This window comes from Ambystoma mexicanum, chromosome 4q (assembly GCF_040938575.1).
Source record: "Ambystoma mexicanum isolate Mex_15411 chromosome 4q, UKY_AmexF1_1, whole genome shotgun sequence".
Classification (NCBI taxonomy): Eukaryota; Metazoa; Chordata; class Amphibia; order Caudata; family Ambystomatidae; genus Ambystoma; species Ambystoma mexicanum.
The window spans coordinates 1,207,368,274-1,207,386,866 of NC_090928.1; positions in this window are offsets into that span (position 1 = coordinate 1,207,368,274).

Sequence of the window (18,593 nt, forward strand, 5' to 3'; positions counted from 1 at the left end):
CGCTGTTGGTAGGGAGACTTAGAACACAAACAGGGTACTGAACATATGTCTGTTTTGCACAAAGTATATGTACATGAGTGACACTGTCAAAGGTCACAACCATCATCACCGTTCACAAAACACAGGTTAGTGCAATTAACACACTTGCACAATCATCTCTGTCATTCTCAGCAGACAATCACATGCTTGGACAAGGCACTGTCAGCACCTCAGAATTGTGCATTCCCCTCACATGCACCATGGGACATACACATCCCATTCACACACATCAGCTGACAGTCATGAAGCAGGCCATGGAGCTATCATGTCAGAGTGTACTGGAGGTCAATTTGGCAGCATGAGTCAATCACACAATCTAATGCTCAAGTGACATACATCCTGGAGTGTTGGCCAGTCACACACTCACTATACAGACACATGCACATATGCATCATGCATGTCCATGATGTTGCCAAAAGCACCCATGTGTGACAACTCTCACATGGCCAAGTCCAGACACATGAAATCAACCATGTGCACGTTGTTACGTGCTGCAGCGCATCACACATTGCAACAGGAACACAGTTGATGTCACACGTGCTTGAATGGACCCACATGTAGCACTGTATGGGACATGCACACAGAAATCCATAAGGTCAAGGTGCACACTCCAACCACACATCAACATACACAAGCACTGTGGAGGACAACAACACATGGACAGTTACCAGTCGACTCCAGGCGGAGCTGCAATTCCACGACCTGGGTGTGCAGCGCTGGGCAGAACTGCTCCAGGACCCGCATGTTGTCAGTGGTCAAATGACCCCGGAGCCCCCTTTGGCTCTCACCAGCCTTGAAGAAGCGCTGGGCCTCATTGTGGGTCCTGGCTTTGAAGTCTTCACAGCATTTGAGGACATGGTGGTTGTCGCGGGGTGCCACCCCCTCCACGTTGATGGCACCCACAATGTCCGCCCGGATCTTCCTCCATCCTTCCTTGTCAACTTGCGATGGTCCGTGGACGAGGGCATCATAATGCACCGGGACTTGCTCCACCAGGATGTCAACTTCCCTGGCTGAGAAGCTGACAGCCCTCTGTCTCGCTGTCGGGGGGTTGCCACTTGCTTCCGATGATGTTGCGTCAGGCCTGGCAACCCCCGAGGCAGGTGTGGGTGGGCAAAGTGGTCCTGGTGCTAGGCTGTGGAGCAGTGGTCTGGCACGTCGGGAGTCTTCTGGATCCGCAGATGTGGTCACAGGTTCAATGACAGGAGCACTGGCAACGGCTGTACAGCAGGCATCAAAATTACAGAGCACATGGGCAGCAGGCACACACAGTGTGCAGGCAGCAGCAGATGGCTCATAGGAGGTATCTCGGGGCACTTGGAGACAGGTAAATTGGCTGGTAAATATAAAGTCTGGTAATGGGTACGATCCTAAAAGGTTGGAAGGCGCTAAAGTGCCTGAAAGCAATTAAACAAATATTATTAGGTTGGGGGCAACGACTAACCAGACCAACAGAGCCACCCGTAAGGTCTCTTAAATGGTAACAGCACAAAGATGAAATGAGGGCTGGTTGTGTCAGCGCTCTCCCCATTATTAGGTAGATGCAGAATATATTCATTCAATCATAAATCCATTTGTTTGGTACAAATTAAATTTAAAAAGTGTGCAACACAGCCGACACGTGTTTCGACCGACACCTGTTCGTCCTCAAGGCACTGCGACAAATAATTCTCTCAAATGTTGTCTGACTTGTTTGCAGAAAAATAGTATTAAATAGCTCTGTTCGCTGAAAGCTCAATTCTTCACAAACGCCTCAGGCATCAACCGCAATCTAAAGTTACACAACCCAAGTCCAAATTGCTGATGTCATTCAGGAGTGAATTGTCAAGTTGGTAAAGTACCACAATGCTTTAAATAACGGGGTCAATCCCTGCTACAGAAAGTCTGTGAAGCCAATAGTATCCAGTTGTGCTAGATACTATTGGCTAGCAGGCAGGAGCGTGGGTCTTCTGTGTTACTCGAGTGGGCAGCCGGAAACAGAGTGACTCCGTACATGCGGAAACAGTGCATAAGCGTGAAATCAGAGGAAACACATTAAGCGTGTCACTTATGTGACATGCGCTGAACATTGGGAGTGGCGTTCAGGATCGGGATTAAGTAGTGCGTAGGAGAGCATCACACACTTGCTGAGTTATAGCGGACGGACGTGTGGACTTCGTTTCCACGAGATCTCCACTGCGTGCAAGTCTCTTTTTTTGGTGAGGGATTGCCTATGCGCGTATACTTTTGAGGCTGACGGTGAGTTGGGTACACATTCTGCATTCTGTGGGTGCCCCTGTGTGTCATGTAACCCCTTATTTAACATCACTGTAGCTTACGTGTCCTTCGAGTACGTATTTTTTGTGTAACTGGGTGCCACAGCATACTGCATTAGGTTTTTCCTTTACACGTGGACTGCCGAGGGGTTGCGTACACGTATCTTTCATATTTGGGGTGCCTGTGCGTTTACGCAGCCCATTTCATTTTTTCCAGGGCTTACATCGGCCTTGCTGGGGCACAATGGTACGTTTAACATCACGTACACTGCCCCCTCACTCAAATTGCCTAGGACAATCGATAGCTGCACCTCTCATTGCACTAATCCATCTGTGCCATGACTGGGAGGGCAACTAGTGGGAAGGGAGGCAAAAGTGGCCAGTGTGTTGGAGGTGGGTGAGGTGGCAGAGGTGGCAGAGGTGGGTGAGGTGGCGGAGGTAGGCGAGGTGACCGGGCCCATGCAGGGAGAGCTATGCCCCCCACCCAATCGGGTCAGGAGGCTGCAGGGGCATCTGCAGCAACCACCACCCAGCCTCCAGGTCACCCATCCAGGCCTGTGGTGCTCCCCATCCCGATCCACGGAAACGCAGGGGCAGAGGCTATCCATTCATCAAAGGGGAAGGGACATGCTGTTCAGCATCCTGGCAATGGCACCCAGGGTCCAGATGCAGCAATGTCAACTGCTGTACACACTGGCCAGGGTCAGGTAGTTGCAGGGCCAGCTGCAGACCTCACCACCCAGCCTCTGGGTCACACAGCCAGACCTGAGGTGCTCCCCACCCCAGTCCACGGAGACCCTGGGGCAGATGCCATCATGCATCAAAGGAGAAGGGACATGCTGTGAAGCGTCGTGGTACCAGCACCCATGTACTGCCACCTGCAAGGGCACCTACTGTCACACCATCAGTGTGTGATGCCACAGCCCAGGCCATCAGTGCTCCAGCCCCTACTGACCCAAGTGGTCCCAGCACTCAGGGTCTGCACGACCTTGCAAGAAGGTAAAGTGTGCAGTAGGCAAACAGGCTCAGTCGCAAGGCACGGCACAGGAGACCCACACGTCAGGGAAGAGGAGCTTTAGTGATGATGAACTTCAGATCCTCGTGGACTACATGCAAGAACACGAACACGACATGCTTGTTTGGGCAGGGAGCACACATACGCCTGCCCAACGTATGGCCCACTGGCAGTGTGTCGCCGATCGTATTAACACCTTGGGCCATGAGAGGTGCTCAGCTTCTGATGCAATGACGCGTTGGTATGGCTTCCGGCGCAGAGCCAAAGATAAGCCTCAGGTGACTGGAGGTCAGTCACCACGAGAGGACAAAGAACTCACTCCACATGAGGAGATCATAGGTGCTATGATTGGTGTGGAGCAGATACAAGGCGTGGGAGACCTGCCAATTTATAAGGAAATGTCTGTTGAGTGGTGATGCGTGTGTATCCAGGACACGTGTATGTTGTTTGGATGAAGTGTAATGATTGTGTGGCAGTTCTGCCTGCCTTTGCATGACTGTCATGGGTGAACCATATCATGGTGGACTGACACGTGCTTGTTGCCCTGCAGACTGCATACACACAATGTCCTGCACACTGTGACAGACCCCATCACCACACCTGCTCTCTCCTTCCATGTCACTCTGTCCAGGCTCTCTTGGCCCTCTTCCTGCTCCAACCCGTGATGCAGATAGCCTGTGACAATCTTGCACTCCACACTTGCCTTCTCTCCACACATCTTTGATCTCTCCAAGAGGTCACCCTGCAAGCTGCACCTTCCCAGGGGAATTCCTCTTTTCTTCTGATTCCCCCAGTAGCTCACTGTCGCCAGAGGACTGGTTATACCTATGGTGGAATACTGCAATGGACTCTACCAAGATTTCTGTGCCTCTACTCTCCTTCCTCTGCAACTCATCCTGACCTGGACAGTGGGGATTGTCCTTTTTTCTTGGTGCCAGGTATAGTATCTCCCTAGAACTGTGATGATGACACTGGCTCCCTGTGACTACCACTGTTCATTTTCAATCGCTGTGCATTGTCCACACAGCCTTATGGGTCCTGGTGCCACAGTTCCTTCAACTCCATTTTCCCAATTTGCTTCCTTCTCATGGTTTTTGATCATCCCTTTCCTACTCCCGCAGGGTCAGTTACTTCTCATAGCAATTAGTTGGTGGTTAATGTCTATCTTTCTCTGGGGTCTCCCTCTGGTACAGCTTCCCTGCCTCAATGGAACTGGAGGTGAACCTTCTCTGGGTCTGGAGGCATTTCTGATGCTTCCTCTTGTGTTGTGCTTTCTCTACCTCCTCTCCCCTGCTGGAGTCCAGGATGACTGAGAGAATGCACTAGTCACCTGCCCAGACTCTGATCTCTGACATGGGCCTCTGAGCCACCAGTTGTACCCATGCACTCCCTCCCTTCCACCCCCCACACTCGGTGGCTTTTTACTGTATCCCTACAACCATCTAGCAGCAATTGACACCTGATGTCTGCACATACACTTCCACTAGCCCACCACATTTTCATAGATGATTATGTAGTTGTATTTAATTGGTATGCCATTCCCATGTACTGCACTGCCCCCTCCTACTTCCAACCCCAGGGCTCACCTTCATCATGTCTATTCACTCGCATGATGTCAATGTGACATGGACTCATGGGATGGGTGTGTCTGGCTTCACTCTATTCCACCACCCTTGCATTGTAGCACTGTGTGGCACTTGAGTGTATTGAGTTTGTGATTTACATGTCATGTAATGTCACATCCATTGTACATGGCTCTGGGACAGTAGTCAGAAAGTTCCATCTCATGCAGTATTGCCTTTCAGGCATGGCTATGCTATGTGGCATATGTGTTTTTGCATCTGTGATGTTGGTGAATGAACTATGTCAGTCAAGTGCTCATGTGTGTAGCAGGTGCTATGCACCATGAACTACATGTTTTATTTAGCCCTTGCACACACGTCCATGGCTGCTTTGATGCTACCCTTCAATTGCATTGACACTGCATATGTACAGGAGTTTGTGACATGGCAGGTTGATGTGTTGCATGACGACATTGTGATGCCTATGTGTGTGGGCTATGCTATTTACATGGCTCTTCATGTATTCATTTGTCCATGTGAACATGATGAGGCACTGAATACAGAGGAGGAGGGGAGGTGGAGGAGGAACAGGATACTGAGCCACGACCAACCACCAATGGAAGACGTGGTGTGGTAGCCCATGAAGATCGACTGGTGCTACAGGCCATCCTGGCCCTGACTCAATCTGAGTCTGCCTCCGAGGATCTGGTGGTGAAACGGATATGGATACCAATGTGCTTTTGCAGGTGAGTGCGTTGACAGTGGGTGCTGTTACAGCCCAAAAGTCTGGGGGGGGGGAAGAACCCTCACTGGGCCAGTCAATGTCCGTATGACCGTCTGTGGTGGTTATGGCTGCAGGGTCACGCTCCACAGTATTGACTCCTGGTCCTGGGGCAGCTAATCAAGGGAGGGATGCAGTCCTGCAGCCACAGACAACGCCATCACATCAAGAGCCAGGTGCCCTTGGGCCAGGCAGGTGTGGGATCCGCCAACGTGGTGGCCGTGTTAGCTGTGGGAGCAGTCCATGTATGCTGTTGCACAACAACAGGCTGCTTCATATGAGATGTTGACTCAGGGGATGGATAGGGTGGCCAATTCCATGATACCCCCAGCAAGACAGGTGAGGCACCAGCAGCAGGCATTGCGGTCCACATGCCGCTCACACAGGCTGAACATGGTGGCCAGCAACAGGAGCCAACGGGCAGAACTGAGGGCTCTTTGCGCATCCATGGCTGCAGAGGGTTGGGCCCACAGGGAAGACCTTAGATTAGAGTATAGGTCCCTCAGGGCTACACTGGCTGCACTTGAGGCATCCTGCAGTAGATGGTATGAACAACAGATGCAACTGATGACTCATATTATCATAGAGGAACAGTGTGCATCCCATGAGGTGTTGCATGAAGACCTCTGAGCCATCAGGTTGCAGATGCAAGCATCTCAGTCCTGCATGGCCACTGCCATGGAGGGCCGGACCAGGGCTATACTTGGTGATCCTCCCTTTCCACTACCACATTCTGATGCAACACCAGAGGGTGGCAACAGCAGCGGCAGGTCTCCCGATCCATGAAAGCCGGGCAGCCCATTAACCCATGGAAGTTTTTTTTAACATCCACACATGTAGGTTTTGACATGCACCCTGTACCTCCTCCCTCCTGGGTGGGCCCCCTCCCCACGCCCGGTCCCCCGTGGGCATTTCTGATTTTTTTTAACTAGTTTTTTATCTATTGTACATTTATGTGACAGTGTGTTGCTTTGTGAGACAGCCGAGGGCAGCCACGGTAGATTCCAGCTGGTCCCATGCAGGCTTGTCGCATGCTGGTACCCTCCTTGTTTGTGCCTTAGGGTCCAGACACATATGCCACTCCTGCTTCCCCTTTCCATGGGCTTGCAAGGTGTGCAGCATGTAAAAGTAACTTACACAGTGCCATTGGGCTTCCATTCTATCTGGTGGCAGTCTCAATTCCGACCTGTGTATACACCCCTAGTGGGATTCATGATTGTTTGTCTAGTGCATGTTTAGCATCCCTTTTTTTGTACATTGAGATCCATCCTTTGTTCATGTTCCATCTTCATGTATTGGCTTGACTATTTCCATTATTGTTAGCCTTCCTGCTGTATGTGCTTCCCTGCCCCCTTTGGTTAGCAGTGCCACATTAATATATAAGGGTGCCATGTGCAAGTCACGACACATTGAGGCACATGTGCAATTATATATGGTCACGGTCAGAAGGATTAACTCTTGGGTCCTGTGTTTCTGGTATGTTGTACCGGCCAATTGATGTTCCTGTGTACATTATTAGATTGATGAGTGAGAGTGAGTTAATTCTGAACTTGTTCTGTTGATTGTTGAGCGCTTTGTGACAGTGGTGTTATGTGTTGGCCATATATTTCTTAGTTTGGACATTGCATGCCATGGCATGGTGTGTCTACCAGGTGACTCGAAGTGTGGGAGGATTCATGAGACATATCAACATTTAGATGTGTACTTTGGCATGGTGTTAGTGGCATACTCCATCTTCTATGTGTTCCTTTTGTGCACGCCTGATTGAGATACTTTTAGTACTATAGGATGCACACAATGTAGCACTTCCAAGGTCACAGTCTCAGGGTGTTACAGTTAGGACAGATGATTGTCCCTTTGTCATCATCAATTGTCACCTGGAATGTGCCAGGGCTGTGGGCACTCTGCAGGGGTTGGATTTTTAGGTGAAAAATGGTGCCACAAGCTGGGTACTGGCAGCCTCGCCACATGCCCTTTCCCCTCCTATGTGCAGCCACCGTGCATGTGGTTGGGGATGTGAGGGCACCACCATGTCCACCGGTATGCCATGCCGTGTTGCAACATTGTGCAGGACACATGCTACCACTATGATCCTGCACACTACTGGTGGTGCATATAGTAGCTCACCACCAGAGTGGTCAATGTGCGCTTCACTATGGCCCTAGTTGCAATATGGGCTGCGTTGTATCTTACCTGGGGTGGTGTGGTGGGGTTCCGTATTGGCGTCATCATGTAGGTGCTCAGAGGGTAGGCACTGTCCCCTGTGGAGGTGAGATGGGTTGTCAGTGGTGTGGTTTTGTCTTTGTGAGACATGCATGCATTTGCAGGGCCATTTGTTCTCACGAATGAGCCACGTGCTGCCATGCCTCCCAGCTTCCAGGGCCCGTGGTAGGGGTGACATTCTGAATATGAAACTATCATGGGTGGACCCTGGATAGTCGGCATATACAGAGGTAATGATTCCCTTGGCATCACATACAACCTGAACGTTGATGGAATGCCAGTACTTGCAATTGCTATAGATGTGCTCTGTGGCCCTAGGTGGACATAGGGCCACATGGGTGCAATCGATGGCACCAAGCACTTTAGGGAAGTGCGCCACCCCGTAAAAGTCCTGGACCACAGCCTGCGTTTCTGCAGGTGTTCTGGGCATGTATATGTGCCTGCGGACTGAGAGGTGTACAGTCATGATTGCGAACACCTGGTGTAGGCAGCGTGACTGCGTGGCCTGTGAAACTCCCCCGACTATGGCAGTTGTCTGCTGAATGACCCAGTGGTAAAAGAATGCAGTACATTGAGCACCTTTTTCAAGGGGCACAGTTCTTGGGAGCACAGGGTGGGTGATTTGAGATGATCTTTCAACTCCGTGACCAGGTCTTATATGATATGTGGTTGAAACCTATACCTGCCATAGACCTAGTCATCAGGCATCCCAAAAAGGCTGTTCCTGGGTAAATAAATGCGTGCCCTGGCTATCCTCCTACTCCTGCGGTGACCCACGATCATGGCTGCAAAAAATGGTAGTTTAATCGTAGCTGTATACGCGCGTTGGCTTTTGCGCACACTTTTGAATGCATTGTTTTGAGTGCGCAGTGACGCTTACACCTGCTTTCGCGTGGCGACATGTTTCTGGATTAGAGAGTCTTTTTCCACGTGTTGGGTAATCCACGCACAAAGTGTTCCATGAATTGACAAATGGGCGCTTGCATGCTTTTTGCACGCAAGCACCCCTTTTCCACGCAATTTTATTCCATGAATCGGGCCCAAAATGTATTCAGCACTATTTTTCATACTCCTTTATTTGTACTTTTTGTTAATTAATTTTAAATCATTTTTCATTGTTATGTATCTTTAGACTCCCTTCTTTACTTCTATGTTGGTTTGGCTAATCTAGCTTTTTGATCGACGTCGATCTTTTGCCAAAAAAGTGTACAGAAAAAAGAATGTTTTACTTATTTATCTTGCGCTATTTTGTCTTTGCTTTTGCTCTTTGTTTTAAACACATTATCCTTTATACAATAATATTATACTATACCATACATAGATGTGCATTTCTTTATATATATATGACAGGGTCTGCAGTTATGGTTAAGTTGCGCAACCCATAGGAAGAGCATTATAACTACGCCCACCTGGATGAATCCTCACAAAACTTTGTAAAAGAAGTAAATGGCCCCGTCAGATTGATCCTGCGAAGTTTGGTGAGGTTTTGTCAGGGAGGGGCAAAGTTATAGGGGGGGTTCCAAAATGTGTGGTTTTTCACATAGATGCAATGGAAAAATAGTTTTGCTCATGTCCAAACAGCTGGACGTATCTTCACCAAATTTGCAGCAGGAGCAGCGGCTTGGTCCCGAAAGCATGCTTTTGTACTTTTGGTGTAAATCCGTAGAGTATTTCTTTTTTTAAACAACTAAAAATAGGTAAAAAAGAATTCGTAATATCTGGGTTCGGTCGGCAGACTTACTTCACTGGTTGATCCACGGACGGACCTCTGATTGTCCCAGAGGCCGGTGTGAGGTCCGCAGATATCAGACGGACCCGCTGATTGGTCAATGCAAAACATAAGGTGTGTCAGATTTTTGAAAACTGCTGCCATGTTGGATTCGCAGACAGCCACCGGTGTCCGCGATTTGTGGTAATACATATTAAAAAACCCATAATTTAATCTGCAAACTAATGAAACAATCTCTGGGGAGGTGAGGGATTATGAGGATGGGATGGGATGTGCCTTAAAAAGCCAAGAAACTGGCGTGTTTCTTCTCCGGTGTCCACAAACATACCAGGGCAGACCTGTGATATTTGCCAACATATTAGATATTCAGGGGCATTTATGCTCATTTGTGCATTACAGGGTTGGATGGCTTATAACTTTGGTGCCAATCAATGAAACTGCATGACATTTTGGAATTTTATTTTAGACCTGAATGTTTTTTAAAAGCGTGGTAATGTTTTTGTTTCAAGAGGGATCAAATTTAGAGGGGGTCCCAAAATATTGTAAAGGCTTATAAATGTGGTGCCATTTGTTGAATCTGCACAAAGGTTTGCAAAATGATTTTTGATCTAGATATAAATATTTTTGCAAAGTTTGGAGGGATTTTGTGAAAAGGGGGCAAAATTAAAGGGGGGTCTCAACATTTTTAGGTGGCTTATAACTTTATTGCCGTTTGACGTATGTGGACAAACGTTTTCAGAAAGAGACCCAGCTTTGAAAGTTTGTGAATGGATTCTGTGAAGTCGGGGCTAAGTTATATGACTATTGTATGTACATACATTTTGACACTTTTGAAAAAATAAAACAAGGGCGGATTTCCAGCAAACTCGTGTGAGGAGCATTGGCAATGACCTGAAAGCATGGCTTTGCAAATGTGTCTGTGTTTTAATTTTTGACAAGTATCATAATGTAGGTACAAAAAATAATGACATAACTTTGGTGACTGGGGTATAGCCTATGGCCATGGGCAGTGGCCAGATTGTCCGGGTCATGGCATAAGGTCATGACCCGGACAATCTGGCTACTGGCCATGACCACGAGGGACGACCAATGGGGATAAAGTGGCCATGTCCAACAGGGACCAGCTATGTGCTAAAGTTTTTCGAAATTGGGACAGGTTTGAAAGGGAAAGCAATGCTTGCGGTAATATAGTTATAGGGTTCTCTCTTCACCTTCTGCAGGCCACCAGGGAAAGGGAAGAGGGGCTCTGTACGGAGCCCCACCTTCCCTTTCCATGGTGGCCATCTTGGAAAAGGATTTTACTTCCTACAGTGTGAAGTTATCAATGTCATTTGTGATGTCATCTTTGATTTCCTGGGTGTTAGTCTTAGCAGTGCATGGTGGTGACGCGAGTTATGGTTGCTTAGCTTACCATAACAGGCGAATTTCTGAGGTTTTTGAGTTTTACTTGTAACCATAAGGTCCCTTTAACAAAGTTTTCTCATTCAATTTCAGAGGTTTTTATTAGTGCAACTTAACCGTAATGTCACTTTAACAAAGTTTTTTCAGTGAATATATATTTATATATATGTATATATATTCCCCTTTATGTACATCTACTCCCACTACCTTAGTGGGTGCATTCTCCTCTCTTTTTATTTACTCCCTCTGGGTATTTGACACTCATTCTTCTACCTGGCTCTGCCAGAAGGAATCCTTAATGTTCTGACATGGAACTATAGTGTGTACCCTTTCCGTCTCTCTTGATCCCATGAATTTGAGGTATCCTTATCTCTTCTTCTTTATATAAACCCTGAAAATCCAGTTACTTTGTATACTTTTTATTTACAACATAACATATTTTCAATCCCTCCGCCCATATGCTTTTAACAACTAAAATGGTCTACTTACGTCTGGACCTCAGCTTGAGTCCCCTGGCAGCAACTCTCCCATAATCAACTAGTTCACCTTTCGTCTATGGGGCCCCTGCGGGGGACACAAACAGGAATTTCATCTAACAGGGATCTGCTGACCATATATCAGGCACATCATTTTAGTTTTAGCGCACTGCTCACCACAGGGAACTCTGCGCTTGTCTGGTTTATGGCGGGAGTCGACGATTGTCCGGGAACCTATGTGTGGCTTCTAGGTCGATTAGACCAGAAACATCTGCACCGCTACCAAATGTGCTCTAGCACCTTGAAGCATTTGTTGTGTAGATGGAATTACCAAGAAAATACTTCAGACCCTATAACTGGACAGACTCAAAAAGATGGTAAAATACTGTTTTAATCTTAAGAAGTAAATCAGGAAAATAAACACTCATCAATTTGACTCAAGAAACGTCATACTATCTTTTCAGTTAGTTCTGGCTAGATGTCATCCTACGTGGCAAACTTCAAAAACCTATCGAGGGATTGGATTGTATTGGATTAGTGGATAATTTCTACTTATAGAAAATGTGTGTGTTAGTCCCTCGTTGGTGGTCTCTTTTCTGTGAGACACAACCTGAGCTACTTCTAATCACATGGTATAAGGTAACGCCACAGCAGAAAATGTGTCAGCGGATTAATATTTTGCAACATTGTATGAAAAAGTGCATGGCAGGCTATTCCAATTGGTTGGCAATCCAACTCCAACCTTGGACATTCGGCTTGTTAGCAGAACGTACATAGAAACGAAACCCAGGTGGTTGGAGATACGTCAGCTCTTCCTTTGTTTCCCAATTATGCCACCCTCTCTCATCGCTAGGCCTCATGCCAGTGTCTTCTGGGTGACGGTTGTCCATGCCAGTCTGCACAGTCTCCGGACATTCAAGGGTATTGTAGGTGCACCGCTATCTTGGCTCCAGCCCTAATGAATAGCCCTTGTTTGCAAACTCCTCATTACGTGTTGCAAGTCCATGAATTTGTCTATATCGACAGTGCTTTTAACCTTATTTGATTTAGCCTTGTCTGGGTGTCGTTCTCCTTTTGGCCTTTAGTGACTTGCTCACTCTATCCCATGTTGACTTTATGTCTTTTAATAATCCAATATTTGGCATCAGTAAATGTTCGTGTTCCTCCTAATCTTTAGAAAATATGGCCTTGAGCATGGTCTGCTTGTAGACTCCCTTTGTGCTTTTTCTTCATCTCTCAAGATGGCATCCTTGGTTCAAAGCCAATTTACACCCCTATTTTGCAAGGAAAACAGCTTCTTCATCGTCTTTTTGATATTAAAACTGTGGGCTCGCATTTTGAGGTAACTGGGTTGATTGAAATGAGCCGTTGTCCATCTTGTTCTGATGGTACTCCTAAACGTTGAATATATACCTCTTATAAGCAAGCTTCTATGTATTATTTATATCTTGCGTTTCAGTGTATTTACAATAATTGACCAGGAGGGTCACTTCATTCTTCTTTGTATTGGTAAGTACTGCATCATGGAGTGAATGTTTCTCTTACTGCTTCAGTTACATCGTCATTCTTAAGTATTTTCATATAATTTCAGCATAGAGTCATATATCTTATTTCGAACATTCTTTTGCTGTTATAAGACTTTGTGTAATGTACATCCATGTCGTGCACCATTTTATTCATGACTGCTTCTCAACACAACTCGGCAAGGGACATGCTCTTTATAGGTTTAGTCCACTGTTTCAACGTGAGGGTATCTTCTAAATGGCTGCCTTAGTGCATTTTGTTTTTCAGACAGTCGACGTGGTCTGGACATATCGCATAAACTTGTACATGGGTTCCCAATTGTGGCTCTTCGTCTGCTGCTCCAATAATGTGGGGGTTATGGGGTGTTTGCTAGGGAGAATGCATCAACTTGCTCCCCTACAGTAGCCTTGACTTCTCTAAGAGTAATCAAGATCAACACCCACCCCAACTGGTGGAGCTCGAGTCCAACAACCTGGAGTTAATTGTCATAGATCGGGAGGAAACTACGCTTGTTGAAGTACCAGCGAGAGGCTTTTCACCTTCAAATACTCCAGCCATTTTTAAAGTTGGTATTGGGGACTCATTGCTGGACACATATGCAACATCAACCAACACTACCGTGGAGTCTCCCCTTCCCACCCAGTTACCATAGGGGTGTTAATCACCCTGGGCAAGGCTTCATTTTGCCATCATGAACATGGTATTATCTTCAATTGTTAATCTATAGGATAACATATGGGTGGAAGTAAATACTATTCAAACCAGTTTAGATAGTGTGCTTGGCTTGATGAAACATCCTCAATTCATTCTCCTCAATTCCTTCTCCTCGATCTAACCTGCAGTAGTTGAGGACGATGGTCCTAATGGAGATACAATTGAAGAACTCTGTGATTTGATCGTGGTTACAGCTGAAGTGATTCCATCAGGGGAGCCGGAGGGTAATCAAGCAAAAAAAAAGCAAAAAAAACAAATGAGAAGTTATCCTAATAAGAAATCCTCTAGAAAGTTCCTCTGAGCCCTCACCCCACGCTCCACAAAGTATGGGTTAAGGTTGGCCCATATTAAAAATACCATACATTCGAAATCCACCAAGTCCAAGAGGAAAGTCCAAGGCAAAAATCCACCTTACCCTGGGAGAAGACAGGAGATTGGAAATAGGCTAGAAACAACAACCACTCTTGAATCTTCTAATCTAGACAATGCTGACTTGACTACTCATGATAAATCCATGGTGGAGGAACAACTTGACAGTATAAAGGAGGTTGCTAGACCTTTGTATAATGGGACGGGAGTAAGAACTGTTGCACACCCACTCCCTCCTTTCCGGTATCTCGCTGGCTGGCCTCTCTTGGCCCCCTTCCTGCTCCCACCTGCAAGGCTAAAAATCTTGGGGTCATCTTCGACTCTACACTCTCCTTCTCTCCTCATATCTCTGACGTCTCTAAGAGGTCACACTACAAGCTACACCTCATCAGAGGTATTCTTCCTTTCCTCTCCTTCCCCCAGAAGCTCACTGTCTCCAGAGCTCTGGTTCTCTCCATGCTGGACTATTGTAACAGCCTCTTTCTAAATCTGCCCGCTTCTACTCTCCGCCCTTTGCATCTTATCCAAAACAGAACTGCGAGACTTGTACTTGGCCTCAAGCCCAGGGATCGTATCTCTCCAGGACTGAAATCTCGGCACTGGCTCCCAGTGGCTGCGAGGATTAAGTTCAAAACCCTCTGCATCGTCCACAAGGCCTTCTGGGGCCTGGGGCCTCAATACCTTCAACTATCTCTTCCTAAATACCTTCCTTCTCGAGCTCTTCGTTCATCTGCCACCAATTCCCTCAGGGACAGCCGTTCAGCAAGCAACTCAAAACGTTTCTCTTCTTGTCCGCTTTTTCTCCTCTTCTCCCCTGCTGATTCCCTGGCTATTACGGGAAATACACTGGATACCTGGCCACCTCTGATTCTCGGGCCCAGATCCACTCCCCTGCTAGTCGGTTCCTGACAATCCCTGCACTTGGTGACTGTTTCTGTATCCCTACGGTCCAACTACCTGCACTTGGCACTGACGTCTGCACTTACCTCTTTCACTTGCCACCTGCTGGCAGCAATTCATTATTGTTTACTTATTGTTATTTATTTTTGGTTCTTTATTCCATGTACTGCACTTTCCTCTTCCACTTCCCCCCCGCACTTCTCCTCCATTCCCTCCCTTGCACTTGCGCAATCTGAATGACACCTGGCCTAGTAGGATCGTTGTCTGTCTTCCCCTGTTTTCCCCTCCCTTGCCTCGTCGCGCCTTGAAACACTTGTGTATAAGCGCATTATAAATGCCATATCATGTCATATCATATCAGAGGAATTGATGATGTCTAAGGCTCATAAGAAGAGTAAGGTTTCTCGACTAAGCCTAAACAACTGGCATATAATACGGGTTGGGCAAACTTCAATGCCGAGGGAAGGGAATGGCTAATAAGCAAAAGACGCAGAATTCTAATGATGACTGCGGGAGGCTGGTGATGCAGACTAGGGATATGACCAATAGGAATCATACTATGGTAAAACATAGAGCACCTAGATCGTGGAGTTTATACTGCCTGATACCTGCAAACCTCCGTTAAACAGAACAAATATCCTGGCCCTGTTCCACGAATTACCCAGGCGGAGATGCATTTCATCGGGTGGCTTGGAATTGGTGGAATTCATCAATGAAGACCGGGAGGACTTGGTCACTTTAGAAATACCATCAAGGGTAATACGAGACATGATGGAAGCTGAATCAGAGGATTTAAAGTCCTTGGTTTATAACATAGCACCTTGTGCTGGAGAGTGAGGCCCAAAGGCAAATCTGGAATAGTCTGTCGGAGAAAAGTGCTATAAAGCTAATGAGTTAAAAGAGCTACTAAATTCCTGCACCAATGAAAAGGGGGTTAACTGTTCTGAGAGAGTGGCTAGCATGTGTTAAAACAAGGAAAAGCAGAACTTGAACTGGTCTTGGTTACCGGCGATGCTTGTAAACCGGTCCAAGCTTGAGAAATGACAGCCTCAGCTGCTCGAGTCCGGAATCATTGTATGAAATAATTGTATGTAATATAAGTGGCCATAGGCAGCTCTGTACAAATGCTGAGTTATGCAAATATTTAGGGGGATACTCGATTATCATGTTATAAGAAACATGGTCTACTGATCCTATTTGATTATCATTAATCATCTTTCCAGCCCGCCACTCAGGGCAGGACGGGCCGCCCTTCGGGTGGAGTCTTGATAGCAATTGGAAATTCTCTTGGGGAGAGGGCTACTAAAAAATGGAATGAGGAGCAGGGGATGTTGGCTGTTGAATACAAACTTGCTGTCTATGACCGCTTAATCATCAATGTCTACTGGAATCCAACAAAATATGAAATCCAGGGATTTTTAGTTAAGTTGAACAATATAATTGCGAACTGGCTAGTAGAGTTGGACACAAGCCTGATATTGCTAGGCGGACATAAAGGGGACTGGATAAATGAGGATGATTTGTGGGTTGTAGTGTAGACTAATACTAATTCTGGACATGTATGGACTACATTCCCAAAGAAATGGGACCTTCCCGAATTAAATGGTACTGTAAACAGAGATGCGGAGAGGGCCAAAACATGGTACAGAGGGTCGCAGTCATCATGCATTGATTATATATGTGTCTAGTGATCAGAATGAGTTACCTGCGCAATTTGGGCTACAAATTGGCCCTCTGGTATTCCATGGCCCAGGTAATTTAACAGTAAATGCTGCAGGGAGTATGGATACATGGAATTTGTGACAAATAGAGAAATGTAATACGCTGTTAGGTGATGACTTTGAAAAGATGGATGAGAATGAGAGAAACGCAGTATTTTCACCAATCTCTATAAACACATTTCTTAAAGAAAGGTTTAGTAACATCGAAAGTAGGATAAAGAGTCAGGGGTGTTCACATACTCATGTATGCGAGGTACAGATACAAAAATGTAAGGTAGGAGGTCCCCTTAAGCCTTCATACGGGGGAAACAGACACATGAAAAGACAAATGAAAAACAGGCAAGAAGGCAAATAAACAGTACTTTCAAAATATTCTCATATAATGCTACACAACGTAGCTATCTGCTGATATTCAAAGATCACATGTCAAGAAGCACCATCTGCTGTGTGCGATTTGTTGAGCACAGTATTGTATTGTATTGTATTTTTTTATTTATATAGCGCTCTTTCCCCACTTGTGTGGCCTCAATGCTCTGTTTCCTTGGTTGAACGCCCTTGGTGACCGTAGTCGATGTGGTTTGGGACTCTAGGGAGAGTAGCTTAGATGCGTGTGTGCATGTTTGCCATTCTAAGACTTGGGTGGCTGGCAGGGCTCAACTAGGCAGCCCAGTAGAGGTCAGGCATGTGGGTGGGTGCTCTTGAGGGTTAGAGATAGATTGCTGTTGTTGCGAGACTCTATGTGAGGCCAGCTATACCGGCTGGTGGTCGCTGTATGCTAGTGGCAGAGATGTTGTGGTACGTCAGGTGTTTCAGTCTGGACGGCTAAGTGTGAAACTAGGCCAGGTATGCTTAGCCGTAGACGTGTTCTACTGTGCATGGATGTTTGGTCATGCCTGCGCCCTGTGTCCACGCTAGTGGTGTGAGCAATATGTACTGTAGGCTGTGAGAGTTGCTTATTTGTCCGGGTCTAGAATTGAGAGTCCTGTAGCGATGGGCCTAGGTTACCTACTGCAGCTGGTATCAGCGTATGATAAACAAACTAAACACAGCTAACTAACAATGCAATTTGTGTACAAGACTGATCACAGCTAGATATGAGAGTACTGCATAGTGGGAGAGAGGCCCACACTGACAAAGCAAACTAGGCACAAGACTAAACACAGCTAGACTTGAGAGACAGTAGATAAAAGCATCAATACAATAAGTAGAGACCACCTCATGAATCAACATGTATAAGGTGCAATTTGCTGGGAACGTGTCATAGAATGCCACATGGTATCCAGTCATTTTACCAAAGAAAAAAATACAGAAGAAATACCGAACATTTTAAATAAATAAATATATGGTGGTGAGGTAAGTGGTTAAAATGGGGGTTGGGTGAGGTTAAAAGTGTAGAAAAATGTGGGCTTGGGGAGGGAACCCCACACCAAATAAAAACAATTTAAAAAATCAGTATTTTTTATTATGTACCTCGATTAAACTTACCACTGAATTTTACTTGAGTAAAATCACATATAACCAACGCACACAATACAAAGACACAATGAAATAAAAAAAAATCCAAGAAAATGACAATAAATCAGTGCACCAACACAATCAATGCAAAAGTCAATCAAAACAAAAGACAAAACCAGTCTACTAGCCGAGGCAACATGGTGAACAAACAGTTGTCTTCTCAAATGAGCCCTTGAGGGAGTGCTTCCACAGTCTCCTCCTCGCGAGTTCCAACATGCAGACATGCCCAATGCGGGTAATGTTTTCCTCAGAATTGTATGACCAATAAAAAAAAATGCAAGTATACATGATTTACAGATAGCCGCAAGGAAAATGAAACTGACTCAAGAACTGGGATTCATTAAGTATGGTGACATGGATTCGCAGGAA